General features: G+C 42.8%; 1 long non-coding RNA gene across 1 annotated transcript; it reads right to left on the bottom strand.

Annotated features, from left to right (window-relative positions):
* Nucleotides 1-1,427: 1,427 nt before the first annotated feature.
* Nucleotides 1,428-23,154, bottom strand: LOC140526364 (uncharacterized). Its single transcript, XR_011974339.1, has 3 exons — nt 23,081-23,154; nt 22,438-22,517; nt 1,428-2,444 (listed from the first exon to the last, which is right to left on the bottom strand). It is a non-coding gene; the product is annotated as an uncharacterized lncRNA (long non-coding RNA).
* Nucleotides 23,155-23,623: the final 469 nt, after the last annotated feature.

Genomic DNA, 23,623 nt, shown 5'->3' with positions numbered 1-23,623 from the left:
GCCCCACCCCTACCATACTCTTTCCTAGCTCTATGGATATTAACTCACCACTCAAAGGAAGCCTCCTCTCCTGTTGCCATGTTGCTCCATGAGCTGACTGAGCTGCAGGAAAAGGGATTCTTTGGGGCAAGAAGTAAGTGTCCCCTCCACGCTCCCAACTTTAAGGGTTTGGCAGCTAAAACACGGAACAGACAAGTCCTGGGGGATAGGCATGCATGGCCAACCAAGCCTCCCTGGGGTTTGGTAGAGTAGGAGTGAGGCTGGCATGGCAACCATTTCTCTGAAAAATCCTCTCTGAGGGAAGGGTAACAGAATCATAGCCTATTAGAGGGAGATATGACTTCAGAGAGCATTTAATCAAATCCCTTCATTTTTCAAAAGAGGAAATTAAGGCCCAGAGCAGGAAAGGGACTTGCCCACTGTCATACAAAAAACAATAGCTAATAAATGGAAAAGCCAAGAGTCAACTCTAAGTTTTCTCACGTCATATCCAGTGCTATGAGGCTTCCTTTGAGAAAAAAAAAATCTCAGTTTGAGAGAACCTTATAAATGATCCAAGACAGACAATAACAACCAGGCGACTTCTAGGTTTCAATTCCTGCCTCCAATTAGCTGTGTGACAATGGACAGATTACTTATCCTTTCAGAGGCTCAGTTTCTTCCTTTGTAAGATAGGAATTATATCAGCTAATATATGTAAAATACTTTGTCATCCTTGAAATGCTTTCTACACGTCAGTTGTTACTATTTAGTCCAATTAGAAAATGTAAGTTTCTTGAGAGAAAGGAATGTTTCATTTCATTTCTGCCTTTGTGTTTCTGGCACACTGTAGGTGCTTAATATATGTTTGTTTGGTGAATTAATTAAATTAATTAATTGTTTAATTAATCACTTAGTTTCCACCAAAAAGAGTGGTTGCTTGGGTTACACACGGGGTAGGAAGAAAGAGAGCAGACATACCTGGCAAGAGCTGACACACCCAAGTCCTCTCTGAAAGCCCTTTTTATGTCCACGACAAGTAGACAGCAAAGATGACGTTAGTCCCCTTAAAGAGTTTGCTCTAATCCCCAGAAGAGACGTGAGGTTAGCTTATGGGACTGTAAAAGCAATCTGATTAGGGACTCTGATTTCATTGGCATAGGGCAGGGGTGGGGAAATCTCACATTAAGAAACTTTTTTTCCTCAGGGCAGTTTGGCCCTTTCCCTATAATATTTAGTCTCAGAGTTGTCTAGAGTACTGAGCAGTGATGCAACTTGTCCAGAGCCACACAGCCAGTTGATGTCAGAGGCAGGACTCGAATCCAGGTCCTCCTGGCTTCAAGGCCAGCTCACTCTCCATTACACCACACTGCCTCTCAGAGTTGTGGTAAGGAAAATAGTCTGTGAACCACAGTAATGTTTACCATAGTAATGTGAGTTGTTATTATTTGAGATGGCTATTACAATTGTCTAAAAGTAGAATGGATTTCCTTGTAAGATGATGAGTTCTCTGCCACTAGAGGAATTCAAGGAGTGGGTGCTGAATTTGGATTTTTGGAGATCCTTAGCCCAGATGAAGTTTCTGAAGCTGGGGCTTGTGGTCTTTATTAGCTTTGTCTAGAGGCAGACAAGCTTCCCGAGAGTTCTCTGGACCATGCTACTACAAACAATTTTATTCTATGTCTAAATTTGCGTCAGTAGGTCTACAAATGTTATATAGTTCTACCTAGACTCTACTTAATCCTATTTAGAACAAATTTAATGATAGTTATTTGGTGTAGTCCATTACAGGTTTTTAAAATTAGCTTCAATTCTTGGGCTCTTAGAAACTTTGTAGACTTTTCCTTTTAGCTCAAAACTGTGCGACTCATTTTTTTCCTCTTGATGATATACCATTGAGTATGTAAAACATTGCACTAATGTGTTCTATACAATTGATCACTATCCCCATTAAAAGCATAAAATCATTTTTAAAAAAGGATGTAGAAGAAATTCCTCCCAGTTAGAAGTTAAATTAGATGTTCTTTGAGGTCCTTTCCAACTCTGAGATTCAAGAGTTTGGGTTTTCATTTTGGCATGTGCCTAGTGGTGTGTTTATGTGTCTAAGTCTTCATGGAGGTGTGTCTATGTATGTGTGTTTGCATCTGTGTGCAGGTGTATATGTACAATGGATTAGCTGAGAAACTAGTGGGGTGGGGAGGGAGGGAAGACTCCCTTTGATTCATAGGAAGGCCTGGTGGCCACAGAGAGGATGAAGGCTAAGAGAACATCCACCTCCCAGCCCAGTAGGATCAGGGCTGCTCCCTCTGGCTTGTCGGTTCCCATCTGAAGCTTCATCCATCTTTCCAGCTCCGTGAGCTGTGTTTATCCGTCTGTCTGTCTCTGTCTCATTCCATTTTCGGATACGCCTGTCTCTTGGCCTTCTGATCAATTCTCGTCTCTCTTACCCTAGGATTTTAGAATTTCTGAGGAATGAAAGAAAAATGTTGGTCTGATTCTTTATCCCTGGAGACATGACCAAGCCCTTGGCATAAGATATCCCAGACTAGGAGCTCCTGGTACCCTCCACCTTCCTTAGAGACCTGTTCCCAGGAAGGACCTCTGCTGCCAACTAGGAATATCATCAATAATTACTCACATGTGTACATCACTGGTACAAAACACCCTCCCATCTGTCATCTCATTTGATTCTCAAAACAGCCCAGTGAGAGACATAGGGTAACAGATAATTAGCCCTGTTTCCTAGAGGTGAAATGACACATGGTTAGTAAGTGGCAGGAAGTGAGATGGTACAGTTAGGGCCTAGATTCAGGAAGACTTGAGTTCAAATTCAACCTCAGACATTTCCTAGCTGTGTGACCCTGGGCAAGTTACTTATCTCTGTTCACCTGAGTTTCCTCATCTGTAAAATGAGTTGGAGAAGGAAATGGCAAACTATTCCAGTATCTCTACCAAGAAAATCACAAACGGGGTCATGAAGAGTTGAACATAACTGAGAAACCACAACAATAGGTAGCAAAGATGGAACTTAAGCCCAGGTTCTGACTCATTGTCCATTGCTTTCCTTCTTCCACTATGCTGGAAATGTCTTTTACGTTCCCACCTCCTCTCCTACCTCACAAGCTGGGGCTTGTGGTCCATTAGCTTTCCTCTCCTAAATTGCCAGAAGAGAAATCCTTAAGTATAAAGTCCTATAACTGAATTTAAAAAATCAGTTGTATAAGTAAAGAATGGGGACATGTGACTAGATGATCGCTCATGTGAAAAGGATATGTGGGAGGATCTTAGCTTAGACCCAGACATATATATATATATATATAGATATATAGATATGTAGTTTAGACTCTTAGATATAGTCACTATGAATCAACAAGACAACATGGTAGCCCATGTGATTTTAGGTAGCCTTAAGAGAAGCTTAGTACCCTGAATGAGGGAGGCAACAGTTTCCCTGTCCTCCCCATGGTCTGATCCCATCAGGAGTATTTTATCCAGCTTTCCATATAACATTCCTTTCTTTAGAAAGGACATAACAAGAGAGAGGTCACCCAGAGGAGGCCAACCAGGATGATGAAAAGACTGGAGACCCTGTCATGTGAGGATCCACTGAAGAAAATGGGAATATTTGCCCTGAAGAAGACTTGCTGGGGAGGCAGATCCTGGTGAAGAGAGATCACATTTGTGTTTCTTGGCTCCAGGGTGGGATTGGGGGCAGAACTTGAAGCCATAACAGAAGTTGCCTAGAAGATTTTGGCTTAATGTCAAGAGAAAATTTCCAACAATGAGAGTTGTTCCAAAGAGAAATTGTATGCTTCAAGAAGTCGCAGGAGCAAGAAGTCTACATCTGGAGCTGGAAGAGATATTAGAGGTCATCTAGTCCAATTCCCTTATTTTATGGATTAGAAAGCTTGAGCACAGAGAGGTTAAGCAATTTGCTGAAGATCACACAGCTAGTAAGAGGCAAAGTTAGGTTTCAAATCCAAGCTTCTGAGTCCAAATCCAGTACTCTTTGGACTGCACCATACTACCAGAAACAGGATTTGTACCCTGGTATTTTGGCCCTAAATTGGTGTTCTCCTTAAGGTATCCCATCAAGCAAAGTTATCAAGGAGAAGTTGGAAAAACACATCAGGAGTGTTGTGAAAGGGGATTCCTGCTCAGGTATCAGCTGGACTCCATGATTCCTGAGGTATCTGCCAGTTCTGAGATGGAATCATTTTGTGGTTCAAGAGGTGAAGTTCGCAGCCAACTTTGACCTTGGAGAGGCACTTCCCAAGCAGGAAGGAGCTCTGGGTCTGGATGATATATAGGGAGCCCTGGGGTCTGGGTTGGAGAAGAGGAAGAGAGGCCTTCTGCTTGAGCCAGGGGAGGAGGGAAGGATGGGTGAGCAGGCAACGTAGGAGCCCAAGTGAGGGTGAGGCCTTTCTTCCAAGATGCATGCTTAGAGGTATGTGGATGCCAAGACCAGAGGGAGGGAGGAGGAGAAGGACAGCAGAGCCCACAGAAGCCAGAGAGAAAGGAGGGGCTGCCTGGGCTGCTGAAAAGATGGCTGTGGACAGCAGCAGCAGCCGAGGAAGGGAGAGGACAGGGAGGGTTGGGGAGGGTGCGGGCGAGGCTTGGCAGCCGCTCTCCCAGCTGCTTTGGGTTTGAAGCTGAACCACTTTTCTGGCTCCTGCACAGTGTGAACAGGTGGCAGCAAGACTGGCACAGCCAGGAAAATCCATCTTGTGGAGGCCAGTGTGCAGCCGAGTGAGTAGGGATCGAGGGAGGGAGCCAGACCTAGGGAGGGAGGAGAGGATGGACAGAAGGTGAGGAGTGCCAACAGCTCCCTGTCTCCTCTTCCCCCCCCCTCACCCCCCAGTATACTGGGCCCACCACTTCCCCTGCTGGGCAGGTCTTATCCTCCTTGGGACTCCCAGGGCTTCCTTCCCAGGCACAGGAATATCTCTAGAAGCCCACTGCACCAAGGCCTTTGGGAACCCATGGAGACTCATGGATGTTGGAGGAATGCCAGAATATCCCAGCCTCCACAGTACCCTGCCTTTCTGTCCATGCTAGCCCTGTCTGGATGGCTGGCCTCTGGGGATACCTCCATCCAGGCTTCTGAGAGCCAGGGGCGGGCCCAGCCAACTCAGGCAGAGAGCCTATGCCCAGTGGGGCCCAGAGTGGCACCTGGGTCTCCTGGGAGTGAGTCCATGACCTCTACAAGGAATTAAGGGAGACTTGACTTTCTGATGAGACTCTGCTCTACATTCTTCAGGGAGGATCTTGCTTTGTAAGGCCCCTTCTCCTCTCTGGGTCTCAGTTTCCTAATGTGCCAAATGAGAGAATAAGACTAGATGACCTTAAAGGTCCCTCTCAGCTCTAAAACCTTTGATCTTATGTTGGCTGTGTCTCTCTCACTCCTGTCTAGGGATGAGGTCTGGGCTTGCTCACATATAATGAGGAAACAGTTAATTGCTTTGAAGCCCTGCCTGATGGTAGGGGCACCCAAGCATTTGACTCTAACAAAGGAGAGGCCATGCATGGACATGGATGAAAGCTCTGTGCATGAGTGAGAGATGAGGAGAGATCTCATTTACCATGATCATTAGTGAAATGCTCAGCAATGCCCAGAAAAATCAGATATGAGTCAGGGAGAGGACACAAAGTGGGTAAAAAGACCCACTGGGGCAGACTGGTATAGTAGCAAGAGCTCAGGATTTGGGATCGGAGAATCTGGCCTCACATACCGACTGCTATTTACTGTCTGTACGACTTTGGACAAATCATTTTGGCTTCTCTGGGCCTCAGCTTCCTCATCAATAAAATGAAGGGGTTGTGATAAATAATCTCTGACAGAGACCTCAAAGGCTGGACCTGGAGTCAAGAAGACCAATGTATTAATCCTATCTCAGGCACTGACCAGCTTTGTCACTCTGGGCAAATCCCATCTAGAAACCTCAGTTTCCTCATCTTTAAAAAGGGGATGATACCAGTATTTTTCATGGTAGATTGCTGCTCATATGAAAGAGATCATGTATAAAAAGTACTTTGACAACTTTAAAGGGCTTTATAAATGTGAGTTATTATTCTCTGGGCTAGGGCTCTTTTAAATCTGGCATGTTATGTTCCCAGATCCTTTCTAGCTTTAAATCTTGCTATCTTATTCTCTTTTAAGGGGATTCAAACACTTGGGAATCCACATCTCTTGGATACAAGCAAGTCAAGAACCTCACTCTTTGGCCACCACTCAAAGGACAGCAGATAGTTGCCTTGACATATGTCCACACATGTAAATGAATGTGGGCAAGGACTGGCAATGGACACAGATAGTGACAGGCACATAAGCAACCAGACCCCAATTCTCCAAATCACATTGAATAAGTTGTGTTCCCTTCCTGAAGATGGACGGCCCTTTACAAACTCCATATGCTCAGTTTTCTTTTATTATTTTAATTTCTAAATACTTGGGAAGGTTTCCAGCCTTGGCTTCTGCTGCTATTCTGGTGCCAGCAAACACACAGCTCCCTTCCTCTCCTCCTCCCACTGTCACTCCTATCCAAACCATAAAGAGCCCTTCCAGCTATGAGGAGGCCAAGGCCAGGGAGAAAAGCCCAGGCAGAGAGGCCATTTGCCCTATGCCTGGCCTAGTGGGCTCAGGATTGGTAACCAAGCACACATTTGGAGGGCAGAGTAGTATATTGGAAAGACGAGTCATAATACTTGGGTTCTGATACTAGCTCTGCCCTTGGTTTCCCTATATGTCAAATGAGGGGATTGGACTAGATGATCTCCAAGGGCCCTTTTGGCTCTGACAGTCCTCGTGGTGTTTGGCAAGAGCATTAGACATGGAGGTAGGAGATCTGGACTGGAACCTTGGTTGTGACACTAGCTGGATGAACTTTGACCTCTTCAACTCTCTGAGTCTCATTTCTTCATCTAATGCTATCAACTTCATCCTAATACTATCAACCTCATACGGTTGTTGGGAAGGGAATGTTCTGTAAATATTAATGTGCCATAGAAATAGGAATTGCTATTTTTTTTTTTGTGATTTTGGGCAGAAATTGTTTCACTTTGAGTCATTTTATCCTCAGCACCTAGGACAGTGCCTGCCACATAGTTGTTATCACAGGGCTTGGAAGGGACCTTAGAGGTCAACAATTCCAATCTCCTTGTTTTATATACAAGGATATCCAGCCCCAGAGAGGCTAACTTAAGTTAAGGTCACATATCTGCTAAGTGCTAAGTGTCTACTCAGGATTTGAACCCAGGTTTTTCTGACTCTTAAGTCCAGTAGTTGTTTAAGAAGTGTTTGTCAATCAATGACTTGGTATATGGGGAAAGGGCAAATAAGAATGGGAGGCATGGCATTGCTTAAGCTGTCCAGCCTTCCCCAGCAGTCTATAGTCAACAGTTCCTGTAGAATCACAATATGTTAGACCTAGAATAGACCTGAGCAATCTGAATCCAGATCTCTCTTTGTTTAACAAAAGAGGAAACTGAGACTGAGAAGGAAAAAGACTTGCCCAAGGTCACACAGGTAGAGCCAGGACTCAAACCCAGCTCTTCTGATTCTAAATCCAGGGTTTATATGATTATGAGGGGTAGGATGGGGAAGGTGAGTTTGGTGGAGGAAAGCAAGACTTGAGCTGCAGAAGGAAAAGGAATTGTCAGAGAGATCTGGAGAGTTTGGGGGAGACTTAAAGAATTGTTAGAATTATGAAAAATGCCACAGATTGACATTTAGGGAGGAGAAATTTGGGAAGACTCGGGAGGACAAGGGGAAAGAAGTTGACTGTGTTTGTCAAGATCTTAAGGAGTGGAGAAGGTGCTAAAGAGGAGAAGAGGAAGAGAAGGACAACTCTGCAGTTGAAGACCCCCATGGGCAAATTGCACCCTTAGCTTTTGGGGGGAGTTAGTCATAAGAGCTACTAGCACAAATGTGCAAGAACTGAAGATCTTGCTTCCAGGAGCTATGAAAAATGGAGCTAATTTTGCCATGAGCTACTTTGAGCAAATGATGCTTTTCTTTCTGCTGCAGCCAAAGAGTTGGCTGTTCTCCCTCCTAGAAGAGAAGGTAAAAGGACAAGAAGACTGTCCCTCCATCTTCCAAGTTATCAGGGATAATTAATCCAATCCAACAGATATTTATCAGTTATCTGCTAGGTACTAGGTCAACTGCAAGTCATGTCATCATCTTGATGTCATGGTCCTCTTCGAGAATGAAGGACAAACACAACCTGTGAGTGAGTAGCAGCTCCTCTCTTCGTCCTCCTCTTTCTTCTTCTCCTTTCTTCTCCTCTCCTCTGGTGTTCTACCTAGGGGAAGGTACACTCCATGCCCAAAAGCTGCCTTTTTTCCTCTGGGTTTACTGGCTACTTTTCTTGCTCAAAGATCAAGCCTTAAACCCAATTCACTCTGGAGCTCATAGACTGGACAACAAGTCCCCACCCACTTAGCATAGTGATTGTAATTACTAAATAGTAACTGTTTCTCTTTTACCCAGGAAGCCTAAGGGTCTTTCCCACCCAGTTTGATTTTTTTTTTTATTAAAGGGGCCATCCCTTGAGTAACTACTTAAAGAAGCCTATTCATTAAAGGGGTGTATCTCACTCAAAGTGAGAATGTGATAAGACCTTAGCCTAAAAGGGTCAAAGTCTCCCATTGCATCCTGGACCATCTCCAGTCATCCTGATGAATATCAGGCCACTGGACCCAGAGGGCTCAGGAGAAGAAAGTGAGGTCGGTGACCTTGCACAGCCCTCTCTCACTCAAATCAAAGTCAACTGTAAGTCATGTCGTCATCTTGATGTCATGGTCCTCTTAGAGAACAAAGGACAAACACAACAACAACAACTAGGTACTCTAGTACACTCTGCTGCAAGATGCTGGAGACACAAAGATAAAACAAAAACAACAAACCAACAGTTGCTGTCCTCAAGGGGTTTACATTCTGTTAATGTTTGTGGTATGGGTGGAACATGTCACCTAAGCATATACATGATTATTTGAGAAGGGATAGAGCATTGATGCCTGGGAGGAATCAGGTAAGGTTTTTTTGTTTGAAATATTATGTGAAGAGGGAATTGGAAGAGAATAAACATTTATTAAGTGCCTACTATGTGCCAGGCACTATGCTACTTTATAAGCACTTTATAAATATTATTTCATTAGATGGTGAGATGGAGCTCTGAAGGAGGTTAGAGATTCTAAAAGATGGTGCTGAGGAAGTGCATTCTACATATGAAAGACAGCCCATATGAAGGTAAGGAGGCAAGAATTCAGTGGAATGCTGAATTTAGGGACTAGTAAGTAGGCCATTTCGGCTAAAGCACAGAGCACACGAAGGGGAATAATTGGAAATGAGCCTGGAAAGGTTGGCTTGAGCTCGACTATAAAGGGCTTTAAATGCCAAGCTGAGGTGCTGGTATTTTTTCCTAGAGGCAATAGGGAGCCACTGGAAGTTCTTTAGCAGGAAATTGACACGGTCAGACTTTTGCCTTAGGAAGATTTTTTTTGGCAGCTCTGTGGAGGATGGATTGGCAAATGAAGAGAATGAATTCCAGGAGTCTAATTAGAAGTCTACTAAAATAATCCAGGTGATAGGTGATGAGGGCTGGAATCAGAGGAGTTGTGGTACAGGTGGCAAGAAGGGGACAGATGTGAGCTAGGATTGTGGAGGGAGAAGACACAAGACTTGGCAACTGAAGTGTTCCTTTAAAAATGATGTAAAGGATTTAAAAGAAAAACAAGGAAGGGAAAGGCTCTGATGAAGCAATGAGGAATCCTGACCTACAGTAAGAGGTTAGAGGATGGCAGAGTATAAAAGAGAAAGGCATCCTGGGAAGAGGAAAAATCTGCTTGTCCTCCAAGGAATAATGATGTGACTCCTCAGGTGCCCTGGGTGAGGGATAGAAGTAAGGATCAGAAAAAGAAGAGATATATAATTGTGGTTGGTGAATCTCTCCCTACTGAGGCAGTCATTTGTGTCACTACAGGAATCCTCATGTACCTTAGTGGAAAGACTCAGAGGACAGTGGTTCAAATCTGTATAATCTTGGACAAGTTATTGTCCCTAATTGGGTCTCTGTTTTCTCATCTCTAAAATGAGAAGCCTTGATTAGATGACCTCTAATATCCATTCTAGCTCCAAATCTATGATTTAAGTATACTTTAGACCACTTGGATAGAAGGAAATAGAGGAGTTCAGAAAATGGACCACCATCGTGGAACAAAGGCATCGGACAGTAGAGATGGGGAACTTCAGTGATTTGGACATCTTTTGGACTTCTCTACCAAAAAAGGAAGCAACAAATAATTTATCGACTTGCCTTAATGATCAATTCATCTGTTAGAAGTTGGAGGACCCAATTAATTAATCCACAAGCATTTATTAAGCACCTATTGTGTCCCAGACACTGTTCTAGGCATTGGGGATATAAAGACAAAAAAAAGACAGTCCCTGCCCTCAAGTAACTTACATTTTATATGGGGAGAAAGCACATACATTTAAGTATATGTAAAATAAGCGCAGAGAAAATAAATTCATGGTCGTTTGGGAGGCACCAGAATCTGGGGAACTGGGAAAGACCTCATTCAGGAAGTGGTGTTTGAGCTGAGCTTTGTAGAAAGTCAGGAATTGTAGGAGACAGGGGTAAGGATGGGGGACAGCCAATGCAGTCATGGAGATGCGATAGGCTATCCTGAGTGAGAAACAACTAGGTCTCTTTGGCTGTAGAATACATGTATGTAGAGTAATATATAATAGAGTTAAAAAGACAAGCTGGAACCAGGTTGTGAGGAATGTGAAATGGCACACAGGTTTGTATTTTATTTTTTAAGGCAATAGGGAGTCACTGAAGTTTCTTTAGTGAGGGACTGGCATGGACAGACCTGGGCTTCAGGCATATCAATTTAGTGACTTTGTGAAGAATGAACTAGGGAAAAGAGCCTGAATGTAGGGGGAATAATTAGGAGGCTTTTATAATATTATGGGTGAGATATACCTTGAAGAGATCAAAATGAAGATAATGACTCATCTGTACAAAAATATTTTTAGCAGCAGCTCTTTTTTGTGGTGGCAAAGAATTTAAACTGAGGGAGTGCCCACCCACTGGGGGTAGCTGAATAAATGATGGGATATGGATGTAATGGAATACTATTGTGCCATATGAAATGATGAAGGAGGCACTTTCAGAGAAACCTGAAAAGACTTGTGTGAACTGATACAGAGTAAAACGAACTGACCAGGAGAATGATTTACACAACATTGTAACAATAACAAAAACATTATAAAGACAACTTTGAAAGACTTAAGAATTCTGATTAATGTGATGACTCACCATGATTCTAGAGGACCAGTGAGGAAGAATGGTACCTATCTCCTGACAGAAAGGTGATGGACTAAATGTACAGAACCAGACATTTTTTTTGGACATGGCCAGTATGGCAATTTGTTTTGCTTGAATATGCATATTTGTTACAAGATGTTTCTTTTTTAGCCCTGGGTGTAGCAGGAGGGGGAGAAAAATAAATGCTTGCTAATTGAAAGAAATTAAATTCAATGGTACATTTTAAAAAACGTACAACTGAGAAGTGATAGGGGTCTGAAGATGGTTGTAATGTGAGTAGAGAGAAGGGTACAGATTCCAGAGTTCTTGGAAGGGTAGAATCAGTAAGACTTGTCAACAGATTGGATATGGGGGTGGGGGAGAGTGAAGAATTGAGACTGACTTCTAACTTCAAACCTCAGCGACTGGAAGAATAGTAGAACTCCAAAAGAAATAGGGAAGCTAGGAGGAAGGGTGGCTTTATAGGGAAAGACAATGAACTGTACTTAGAATGATCATAGGGACAGGAACAGTGAGGATTATCTTTACAGGTACTCAGTGCCCACCTACAGATGAGGGGTGGGGGTGGAGAATGGACACTGATGACCTTCCTAGGCCACCTGTATTCTGGGTGGCAGGTGTTCTCAATGTCCTTGTTCATATCTATAGGAGAAAATGCAAGAATTATTATCCCATTTTACAGATGAGGCTTATATAAGTAAAATGATTTAACCAGGGTCATACATTTGAGTAATTGGTCCAGGATTTGTATTCAGGCGTTTATTGATTTCAAGCTCAAACTCTCCATACACTAATGCAACACATGATGTTGATTGTATTTGTTTCTAATATATACCACTTCCAGTCCATCTTTCATGTATTTGCCTGAATGGTCTTCCAAAGGAGCCAATCTATAGTATTGTTACAAAATCACAGAAGCTCATTTTACATATATGTGTATTTGTATATATATATATATATATATATATGTATATATTATATATACATATATGTATATAGACATATTTGTGTCTCATGGTAGTCATCTCTAGGACAGGGGAAGAGATAGAAGGTAAAAAGTTACATAACTTTATTATATATTTAAAATAATAGATGTGAATTCAGGAGGCAGATATGAGTTGAATAGATAATGATGCATCTAAGTGGTGTCTAGAGTTCTGGACCTGGAGTCAGGAAACCCTAAATTCAAATCCAGCCTTAGATACTTAATAGCTATGTGACCCTGGGAAAATCAGCTAACTTCTGTCTACCTCATTTTCTTCATCTGTAAAATGGAGACAATAATAGAACCCATTTCCCAGGATTGTTGTGGGATAAAATGAGACGTTTGTAAAGCATTTTGTAAACCTTAAAGCACTACACAAATGCCAGCTATTGTATATTACCTAGGGAGTCATTTGCATAGAGATGATCATTGAATTTATAGGAGTTTACGAAATCAAGAGGGGAAGGTGGAGAGAAAAAATAAAAGATCTCCTAGGGCAGAGAAAGGTTATATCCATGGTTAGGGGCTGAGACATGGATGCTGACCTAGCAAAGGAGACTGAGGAAGAGAAGACAGACAAGTAGGCAGAGAACTAGGAAAGAGCAGTGCCTTAAAAATCATAGGAGGAGAATATTCTGAAGGATGGAATCTTTAACAGTGTCAAAGGCAACAGAGCATTAAAGGATGAGGACTTACAACTTGTGTGACTTTGGACAAGTCCCTTTACCTTTCTGGGACTCAGTTTCCTCCTCTGTCAAAATGAAGGTTTGTATTAGATGGCCTCTGAAGTTCCTTCCAACTCTCAGTCTATGATCATATAGTACCCATTTCCTAGACGAAGAAACAGAGGCTCAAAGAGATGGAGGGATTTGCCCAAAGTCACATGGTAAATTCCAGAGCCAGAATCCCATTTTAGCACTTTCACCCATGCCATGCTTCATAAGAATTATTGTTTAACAAGTGCAACCGAACTTTTCTACTCAAATGAGTGTAGTTCCTCCACCCTCTTCCCCAAGTTCATTACCCAAAAATAGCTCCCATAAGAGTAGAGTGCAGGAACAAAAATTACACTCATTTAAGCTTCCCAGTAGTTTAGATTCTGGATAAAAAGGAGTTTCCCCAACTCAACTCAAAAGTTCCCTTGGGTACTACTAGTAAAGAATGGGGTTGCCTTGGGAACTTTGGAGATGATCTGTGTGTTGAGTTGAATGACTGCAATTTTGAGATGACAAGGACTGTCATCCCTACTTGTTAGCGATTCCTCCTTTCTCTTGGAAGGGCGTTGATGAGTCTCTTCCCCTTATTGTGCCTCAATTTCCTTCTCTGCAAAATGAGGAGCATGAATTCTCTCCCCCTTCTCATCAAAGAGCTGGAGGACTCCTGGGGCAGAATGGGGCATACACTGTTAGGAAGCATCAATAAATTGGTTTTTTGCCTGTTTTTCTTTGTTATGAGGGAGGATTCAATTCCCATGTAGATGGGGGTGGGGTGGGGAGGTTATATCCAGAAATAATGCCAGAGAAGGAGTCAATAAAACTGTTTTGGAAGTGATGGGTTGGACTAAGTGATCGCTAAGGTCTTTTCCACCTGTACATATGGTGATGTATAGGTGTCCATAGGTAGACTAGGAAGTTAAGGACTTCCTGGGTACTAGAGGAGGGACTCCAAAAGCTTGCAGTACTGTCAGGAAGATTCCTAATTGATTAAGAACAAGCCTGTAGTTGGAATAAGAGGCATCATGGTACAGTGGAAGGAGCCAGAGGACCTAGGTTCAAATTGCATCTTTGACACATACTATGTGTGACCTTGTGGATGTGACCTTGGATAAGTCACTTATTTTACCCCTCCAGGTTTTCCCATTTGCAAAAATGAGGGGATTGGACTAAATTACTTCTGAGGTTTCTTCCAGTTTTCTGTCTATGATCCTATGATTTTAGGACAGAACGGTCAGGTGAGAGAATTTCAGATTGGGCTGATATGTTCTGAAGGGAAGATATCATTCTCACCTAGGACTGTGGAGGAAATAGCAGTTATTTCAAGCCACTGGGGTGGTCTGCTGGTCCTGAAAGAGCTTGAATATAGAGTACTTAGCAGCTTAAGGGCAGCTGGGTGGTGCAGGGGATAGAGCACCAGGCCTGGAATCAGAAAGACTTGAGCTCAAATGTGACCTCCAGAACTTACTAGCGATATGACCCTGGGCTAGTCCCTTAACCCTGTTTGCCTCAGGTTCCTCATATGGAAAAGGAAATGACAAACTACTCCAGTATATTTGCCAAGAAAATTCCACTTGGGGTCACAGAGTTGGACCCAACTAAATGACAGCATAGCAGTTTGGCTTATGGAGTGCTTTCTTCACACTAACCCAAGAGGATAACTCATTTTATAGAAGGAAGACACAAAAGCCTAGAGAGGGAAGGGGTTTACATAATTATGAAACCCATGTCTACTGACTCTAACTTCAGAATTCTTTCCACGACACCAGAAGGGCTCAGGAAGTTTAAGGCTCCCTACTCTGGAACTAGGTACAATATATTTTATTTACACGTCCCACAATCTTCCCCTGGTGTATTATATCTGAATTTGTAGCCTCTTTTCCCTCTTTAATAAACCCTAGAAATTCACTCTTATGGTATAGAGTTTGTGGAGACAGAGGGTAGGAAGGAAAGAAGGACCATGGGCATTCAAAGATGCAGGCAAAGAAGAGACAAAAGGCTCAGGCCCTTGACCTAGGAAGGTAAGCTAGGCCAGAGGCCAAGAAGGCGAAGGAAATTCAGGCCTTGAGCTGGAGTTGAGGGAAGTTAGAAGAACAAGGCAGAAAAAAATCCCCCCAAACCGCCTGGGAATGGAGGCACTTTCTTCTGAGCCAATTCTGGGGAGCTGGAAAACTGACTAGGGTCAATGACACTTAAAGCCGGGGCTGAATTTCTCTATTCATCTCACTGCATGCTAGCAGTGCATTACTATCCATATTTAGCCTATAGATGGGTGTGCATCTGGAGTTCTCAAAGCTCTACCTGGTGATCAATTATTGAACCCTAGAATTTTGGAGCTAGAAGGGACCTCAAAAAGCATCCAATGTAGGTCAAAGAGATAACAACTGGAAATAAACTTAAGGATCATTCAGTCCAAACTTTCTCATTTTGCTGATGTGGAAACCAAGGTCCAGAGAAAGGGGATTATGAGCTGTCCAAAGCTACACAGGTAATAAGTAGCAAATGCAACATTCAAACTGAGGTCTTCTCAATCCAAATCCATTGCTCTCTTTACTATACTACCCTCACTTGAGCAATAATCACCTTTATGACATCTTCCTCAAAAAGGTTAATTCAGTATCCATTTGAAGACCTGTAGTGACAGAAAACCAGAGATGTGCATGCCCGAGCCAGCTCATTCCTGCTTGCAGGCATTTATACTTCAGAAATTGACAAACCATACAAATCATGTGATGATTTGTTGTTTTGTTGCTGCCTAGATTTAAAGAAGTAATGGAGACAGTTACTGATGCAGATTAAACTTGAAAGTGTGTGGTGTATACATTTTTTTCTTTCTTTTTGGAGAGATGGCTATTCACCATTTACTACCCCCAACCCCCACTCCTGGGGGCTGTCTGATAGAGGATGCACTCAGTCTTTGAATCAAGGAGGCCTAAAACAGATTCAAGCAGTACTGGCTGGCCATAATTTGGTTTAGACTCATTTATATAAGATATAGACCTCTAGAAGCATAGAATGTCAACACTAGAAGGGACTTAGGAACAAAGAATGTCCAAAATAGAAGGGATCTGGAAGAATAGAATATCAGAGCTAGAAGAGACCTGAGAACAAAGAACAAAAAAAGGTTAGAGATGGGAATGACCTTAGAAGCAATTTGGTGTAGTGGATAGAGTGCTGGATTGGATGTGAAGTCAAGATATCTGAGTTCAAATCTTCTGACACTTTAATTGTATGACCCTGGACAAGTTATATAACCTTTCTGATCTCCAGTTTCCTCATCTGTAAAATGGGAATAATATTAGCTGCTACCTTGTAGGATTGTTGTGAGGATTAAATGATATTTTGTATATATATGTATATATACATATATATTACACATATCTGTAATATACATGCACATACACATGTGTGTATATATGTACATATATATAATGCTTTGCAAACCTTAAAGCCCTAGATAAATATTAGTTATTGTTGTCACCATAATATAGATAACAGAGCTGGAGGAGATCTTAGAAAACAGAATATCAGAGCTGGAGAATCCTTTGAGATCACCTTGGCCAGCCTCCTCATTTTACCAATGGGGAAATTGAGACCGGGGTCACTGTGATATCATGGAAAAAGCACTATCTCGGGAGTCAGAAGACCTAGGTTTACATCTCATCTTTGATTCTACCTATGTGACCTTGGGCATATCACCTAACTTCCCTGGGCCTCAGTTTGTTCATCTTTAAAATGAGGTGTTTGGATTAGATCATGCTTTTAGGTTCTTTTTAGTTCTAGGCCTACAGAGTGACTTTCTTTGGTTAATGGAATAGCATTCAATCAATCAATATCTATTTATTAAGCACCTGCTTTGTAACAGTCCACTGGGCTAAGTACTAAGGATACAAAAAGAGGCAAAAGACAGTTCCTGCCCTCAAGGATCTTACAATACAATGAGAGAGACAATATGCAAACATACATATGTATATGTATAATACACATACATGTATATACAGAGACAGAGATAAAGACAGGGACAGACAGAGGGAGAGACAGAAAGAGAAAGAGACAGAGAGAGAGAGAGGTCAAAGACAGAGAGAGTCAGAGATCGCATGCTATCTACAAGATAAATAGGAAATAATTACAATAGGGAAAGCACTGGAATTTAGAGTGGTTGAGAAAGGTTTACTATAGAATTGTAGTTGGGGCTTAAAGGAAGTCAGGGAGGTCAGTGGCCAGAGTGGAGGAGAGAGATCATCTCAGGTATGGAGGACAGCCAAAGAGAATGTCCAGAACTGAGAAATGGAGATCTTTCAGCTCTTTTTCCTACACCAGCACAAAGTGAGATCTTAGAAGGAGAGTTATGACTTGGCCTGGTGACCTCCTCTCTTAGCTTTCCTGCCTGGTCTCCTCTAACTCCTACAGACAAAAAAATCTTTCCAGGCTCATTGGGCAAGGAGAAGAGAGAAACCAGCTATCCAGGTGGGGTCCCTTGCCTGGCCCCCCTTCCAGTCTATTATGCAGCCGACACCATTGAACATTGTTCCAAAAACCATAAAACAGCTGAGAAAAAATGACGGCAGGACAAGGAAATGAGCCACCAAGGAAATTAAGTCTCACCCAGGGAGCTGCGAGCGCTTTCTGCTGACAGAGAGGGCTGTCTAACTCGTAAAACTAAACACTTAAACTCTACCATTTACTATAATTACTGCTCCCTTTAAAGCTGCCTCCCCCCTGCTAGCACCCATGCTGCCTTCTTGACAACAGCAGCCCCCTTGGGGCAACTCTATCCCCAGAGGTGGAGAGAAATACTCATAGGAAAACCCACACAAGGGGGTAAGTGGAGTGTGGGGGATGAGGGGCTTGGCTTCCCAAGGGTATATCCCAACGTAACTTGGCTTCAATTTCACCTATCTAAATATAGGTCCATGTTGTTTTCTCTGACAGGATGTAAACTCCTTGAAGGCAGGAGCTGTTTTATTTTTGTCTTTTAACAAAGGTATTTTGTCTATCCCCAGTGCCTAGCATGGCCTGTCCCCAAATCCCTGGTCAGTCAAGGTCAGCTATGTGGTGTGGTGGATAAAAGAAGACTCAAGTTCAAATCCTGTCTCAGACACTGAACACCTGTGTGACTCTGAGCAAGTCATTTGAGCTCTCTCAGTCACTTTCCTCATCTGTAAAATGGGAATAATAGTAATAGCACTTAACTCGCAGCATTTTAGTGAGGGATCAAATGAGAAAACACAGGTAAAGAATTTTGTAATTCTAGGAGCAAATATAAATAGTGGCTGTCATTATGAAGTGTGTATGAACTGGTTAAGGAGTGAAGGTTAAAGAGTCAAAGAATGTCAGAACAAAGAGGAAATTTGGAACATGCTGAGCAAGAAGGGACTTTAGATCACAGAATGTTCTGCTTAGAAAGATCCTTAGATCATAGAACATGAACGTGAGACGTTGAAGGAATCTTAGAACATAGAACACAGAATATAAGAATTGAAAGGGGTCCTAAAGGTCTTCTTGTCACCCATCTTCACTTTCCTCCCCACTCCCACCATTTCATTGATGGAGAAACTGAATCTCAGATAACAGGAGGACAATAATTGAGAGTCTGGCCACCAGAACAAGTGGCCCTTTGATCCTAAGTATTTCTTCTCAAACATTGCTAACCTCCTAAAAGGAGGCAGACCATCCAGAGGGACGTTCCCTCTATAATGAGAGGTTACTAAGATACCGAAGAAAGAAGCAATTCACACCGGCACATAAGTATAGCCTTATTAGAGGAGTTGACTCATAAAACCTGGCCTGGGTAACAACAAGACAAAATGGTGGCTCCCCAATAGGGGACTTAGGACAGGCCAGATATTATATGGAAACAGAACCGAGAAAGCTTCATATCCATGGTCACTTGGATGGGTACATGTAAATTTTCCCATGGGAGCTGTTCTACTGTTCATAGTAACTGTGATGCCATAGGCCACGTTCTCATGATCTCCTAGCACTGACCTTACTAAATCAACCTTCGTTGTCAGATACCCGGGATTTCAAGCCACATGTCCTGAAGCAGTTGCAGTGAGAGCTGACGGATGGGAGCTGGATGAACTGAGTCTCTGAGTCTCAGCCATCCAAGAACAATTCAACATCAGTAAAGTGGTGCAGGGTCCCAGAATGGGTGTAGAGAGAAAGAGAGAGAAGGAAAGGAACACACACACACACACACAGACATACAGAGACAGAGAAAGACAGGGAGAAAGGGAGGGAAGGGAAGAAAGAGATGGAGAGAGAGAAAACGAGAAAGAGAGAATGAGAGTGACACACAGAGAAAGAGAGGGAAGGAGGGAGAGAGGCAGAGACAGAAAGAAAGAATTTAGAAAAAATATGGATCCTGCCTTTATGGAGTTCACAGTCTAATGGGAAAATAGCAATGATTAAAAAAGAATAGTCTGGCACTTATATTGTACTTTAAGGTTTGGAATTCTCTTCACATTATGTTATGTCATTTGGGACAAAACACATACACAGACAACTGTGATATTCAATATTATATGACAAATGGATTAGAGAGACTGAAAGCAAAATGCTGAGTCTGGTCTGAGAGGGGGTCAGTTAGGGCTTCCTAGAGGGGGTGGCATTTGGTCCCAGTTTTCAAAGGCTGGGTGGGATTCAGGCTGGTGCTGAGGGAGAGGAGGGACACATCAGCACAGGGCTGAGGACAGAGTAAGTTTTACTTTCTCTTGCTTCTTTCTTTGGAGATGAGGTATAGGACAGGAATTTCTCCCAGATTCAAGGATGTAGAGTGAAAAAGGAAGGAGACAACTAATCCTTTCCCCACCAGACCATCCCATCTCAGGAGAAACTAGTCTCACTCTGACAGTTGATTTTGAGGGTGAGGTGAATGATTCGTTGGGCAGACTGGAGGGGGAGAGATGGAATTGTGTTTTTCTAGATCTTAGGCATGGGGGTTTGGGCTAGACAAAGGAGACACTCTGGGGCAGGGAGTTAAGTAAACTGGTGCTGGTAAGCAGAGTGATGCTGGCAGTACTTAATCTACAAGTTTTCTTCAATTCAATCCAGCAAAGTTTTATTGAGTTCTGCCTGGGCTGTTAACAGGAGCTGGGTGATGCAGGCTTTTTCCTGTAGAAACCGCTACTCTATTAAAAGTGTTCCTCTAAAAAAAAAAAAAAAAAAAGCCTGCACTGAGGTACTCACTCTTCTGCTTGTCTGTCTTCCTTTCCCCTCCACCTCTCTACTCCTCTATTCCTTCTTTTCCTCCTCCTCTCTCCCCTGCTTCCTCTCACTCCCCTCCTTCATCTGTTCCTCTTGCTCCTCCTCTTCCTTCCTCCTCCTCCTCTCTCCCTATCTGTCTCTTTCTGTCTGTCTCTGTGTGTCTCTGTCAGTCTCTCCGTCTCTGTGTCTTTCTGTCTGTGTGTCTCTGTCTCTCTGTCTCTCTCTAATATTTTTACTTGGTTCTCATCTAAGCAGAGATTCTTGACCAGCTCCTGAAGCTGGTTCACCTGGATGACTTAAATATTTCTTTCTCCTTTTCAACCAGATAATAGACAATTTTCATTATAAGTCCAATCAGAAACACCTTGAGGCTCATGGTTTTTAAATAATCCAAGGTCTTTTAATACTCTGGATCCAAACAGCCTCGCTGAAAATAACATTTCAAAGTCATTGAGGAGGGAGGGCCCAACTTGTGTTCAGGAAGCTGGAGTAGTCCAGTTTGACTGGAGTATAGAGGGGTAGATGGTGATAATGAAACAGGACAGGAAAGGTATTGTGGGGCTACATCATGGAGCATCTTGGATGCCAAGCAAGGGAGTTTGACCTTTACTCAGTAGGCAATAGGAAGCCACTGACAGTATTTATTTGAACAATGGGATGACATGATGGGACTTTTGCATAAAGTCTGGGACGTAGTAAATGCTTCATAAATGTCCTGTCTGTCAAAGAGGATAACTTTGGCTATTGGATGTACTTCAGTTGGGTGGAAGGGGAGAAGCAGGGAAGTTCTATAAGGAAGGCATTGCAATGGTCCTGGTGAGTAATAGGGGTCTGTCTTAGAGTACTGGCTATCAGAATAGGAGGAAGGGATGGGATGCAGAGATGTTGGGAAGGTGGAACCATTAGGATCCAGCAATTGGTCAGGTAAAGACAAGTATGATTCAGGGAAGAATGACAGAGTAAATGGTCCCTTCAGAGATTCCAGAACCCTCTTTCTAGCATGAATGAACATTGTCCCCTAGTTCTCTGAGCATATCTCACCTTCTACCTCAAAACTTTCCCTATCCCTGGCTTCGAGGCTGGCCATCAGTCAACATCAGCTGAAGTCTCCGCTCCTTCCCTACTAGCCTTGTATTTGCTTTGCTGCTGCAAATCAATCAAGCTTTCTCAGTCTCTTCCATCCATTTTTTGCTCTTCTCAACTCCATCCCTCCTCCTGTTGGCTAGCTTTGGAGTGGTTACCACAATTAGGAAGACAAGACAGTTGATCTGTGGGGCCGAAAGGTAGCAGCTGCTGCTGCCAATAGCCCAAATGAGGGCATCAGCCTCTCTCCCACTCAGAGGATGTCTGTAGGCAGCAGATAAAATTAGAGAGAACTCAGCCCTCTGTGCTGGCATTCCTTAAATAGGCCCTTATCCTATGGCTATAGAGCTGATTGTGTTTGAAGGAAGCACAGCAGTATGGCTCTGTGGGAATCTGATTACCTGGGTGTCTTTGCCTGTGTATCTGTTTGTGTTTGTCTATGGTGTATGTATGTGTGTGTGTGTGTGTGTGTGTGTGTGTGTGTAACTAGGGAGTTGTGTGTTGGGTTACACAGAGACTGGGCAAAGGTCTTAGAGTACAGTGAAGGGCTGAGCATTAATGATCCTTTGTAACAAGGTTGATCATAATCAAGTCCCTGAAAATATCTTCTGAGACAACTGACATTTAGAACTCCCTGGCACTGACCTTTCTCCCACACTTGTTGAGCTAAAGATATCCTGTTCTTCAGAGTTCCTCTGCTCAGACCCCCAGAAGATCCTGCCATGCCACAATGCTCTCCAATTAAGAAACGATGTGTAAGCTGATCTGACACAACATGTGCTGCTAACCATGCCCCAGTACCCAAAGTGGTAATATTCTTGGCTGCATTATCAGATAAGCTCCATACAGGTAAGGATGTGAACCCACAGGGCTTTGAGTCAGAAGATCTGGGATCGTGTCCTGTCTCTGACACCTGCTTTCTGTGTGGCCTTAGACAAGTCATTTAACAGTAATAATACAGCAGCAGCAGCAGCTGCAGCAGTAGTAATAGCTGGTATTTATAAAGTACTTTAACATCTGCAGATCACTTTATATAGATGATCTCAAAGTGGACAGAGTATGGGTGCGGGTGATAGAGTGCTGGATCTGGAATCAGGAAGACCTTAGTTCAAATCTGGCATCAGATACTCACTAGCTGCGTGACTCTGGGCAAATTGAATGAATTAGTGATTTTCATGAGTTGCCATAACCTCTCAGCCTCAGTTTTCTCATCTGGAATGAGGATAAAAATGGGAATAATGATAGGACCAACCTTCCATGATTATTGAGAGGACAAAAAATGAGATAATATTTCCCCCTATTAGACTGAGCTCCTTGAGAGCAGGGGCAGGCTTTTGCTTTTCTTGGGGCTTAGCACAGTGCCTGGCACAGTATAAATACTTAACAAATGCTCACTGACCAACTGACTGATCTCAGGTCCTCAGTTTATATATCTGTAAAATGAGGTTAGGCTGAATAGTCTTAAGACTCCTTTTCAGCTCTCAGATGCCCAGGCTTTTACTCTGAAGAGAAAAAAAAAATACCTTTGGATGCCTTAAAGACTGTTATAGTAGAAAGAGTCCATGATTCAGAGTCTGAAGACCTGGTTTTGAGTCTGGGATTTGTCACTAACTCTAATGAGCCACATGATTTCAGGTAATTCACTTCTCCTCTGGGAGCCTCACTTTCTTCATTTATAAAATGATGGTAACGTTTGCCACATCTACTATATGGGCACATTGCAAGTGCCCATCAAGATGACAGCATCACAGAGTTAGGGAAGGGCTTAAAGTTACCTTAGAATTCATCAAATCAGACCTTCTCCTTTTTCAGATGAGAAAACAAAGCCCAGAGAGATTCAACAACTTGGCCAAAGTGTCACAGATAGTCAGTGGCAGGGCTGGGATAATGAAACCTATCCAGTGAGGTATTTCAATCCTTTGTGACATCAGTGATCCAGGATTGCCTTGATGAAGGTCTTCCCTCCACCAATGCAGATTGCAACCTTTCCATGAATTAGTGATTTTCATGAGTTTCTGTGATCCAAAGAATTCATTCCTTAGTTTCCAACCCTTTGGTGATAGCCAAACCCAACAAGCTAGTTCTTGTAGGACAAGTGCACGCACACACACACACATGCACACACAGAGTCCATTACAAGACTACACACTTAGAGCCTAGTAGAGGAGATGGGTTGCATTAGGTACCTTCCAGTCACATCTAACTAACTCTAAGCACCTATAGCAGATATATATACATTATATGTATATAACATGTATATGTATATATATGGAGAAAGAGAGAGACAGAGACAGAGAGAGAAAACCTGTACCTTAGGC

The sequence above is a fragment of the Notamacropus eugenii genome, chromosome 1 (genome assembly GCF_028372415.1).
Source record: "Notamacropus eugenii isolate mMacEug1 chromosome 1, mMacEug1.pri_v2, whole genome shotgun sequence".
Lineage (NCBI taxonomy): Eukaryota > Metazoa > Chordata > Mammalia > Diprotodontia > Macropodidae > Notamacropus > Notamacropus eugenii.
The sequence above is the reverse complement of the archived record's forward strand: the minus strand, read 5'-3'. Positions and strand labels throughout refer to the sequence as shown.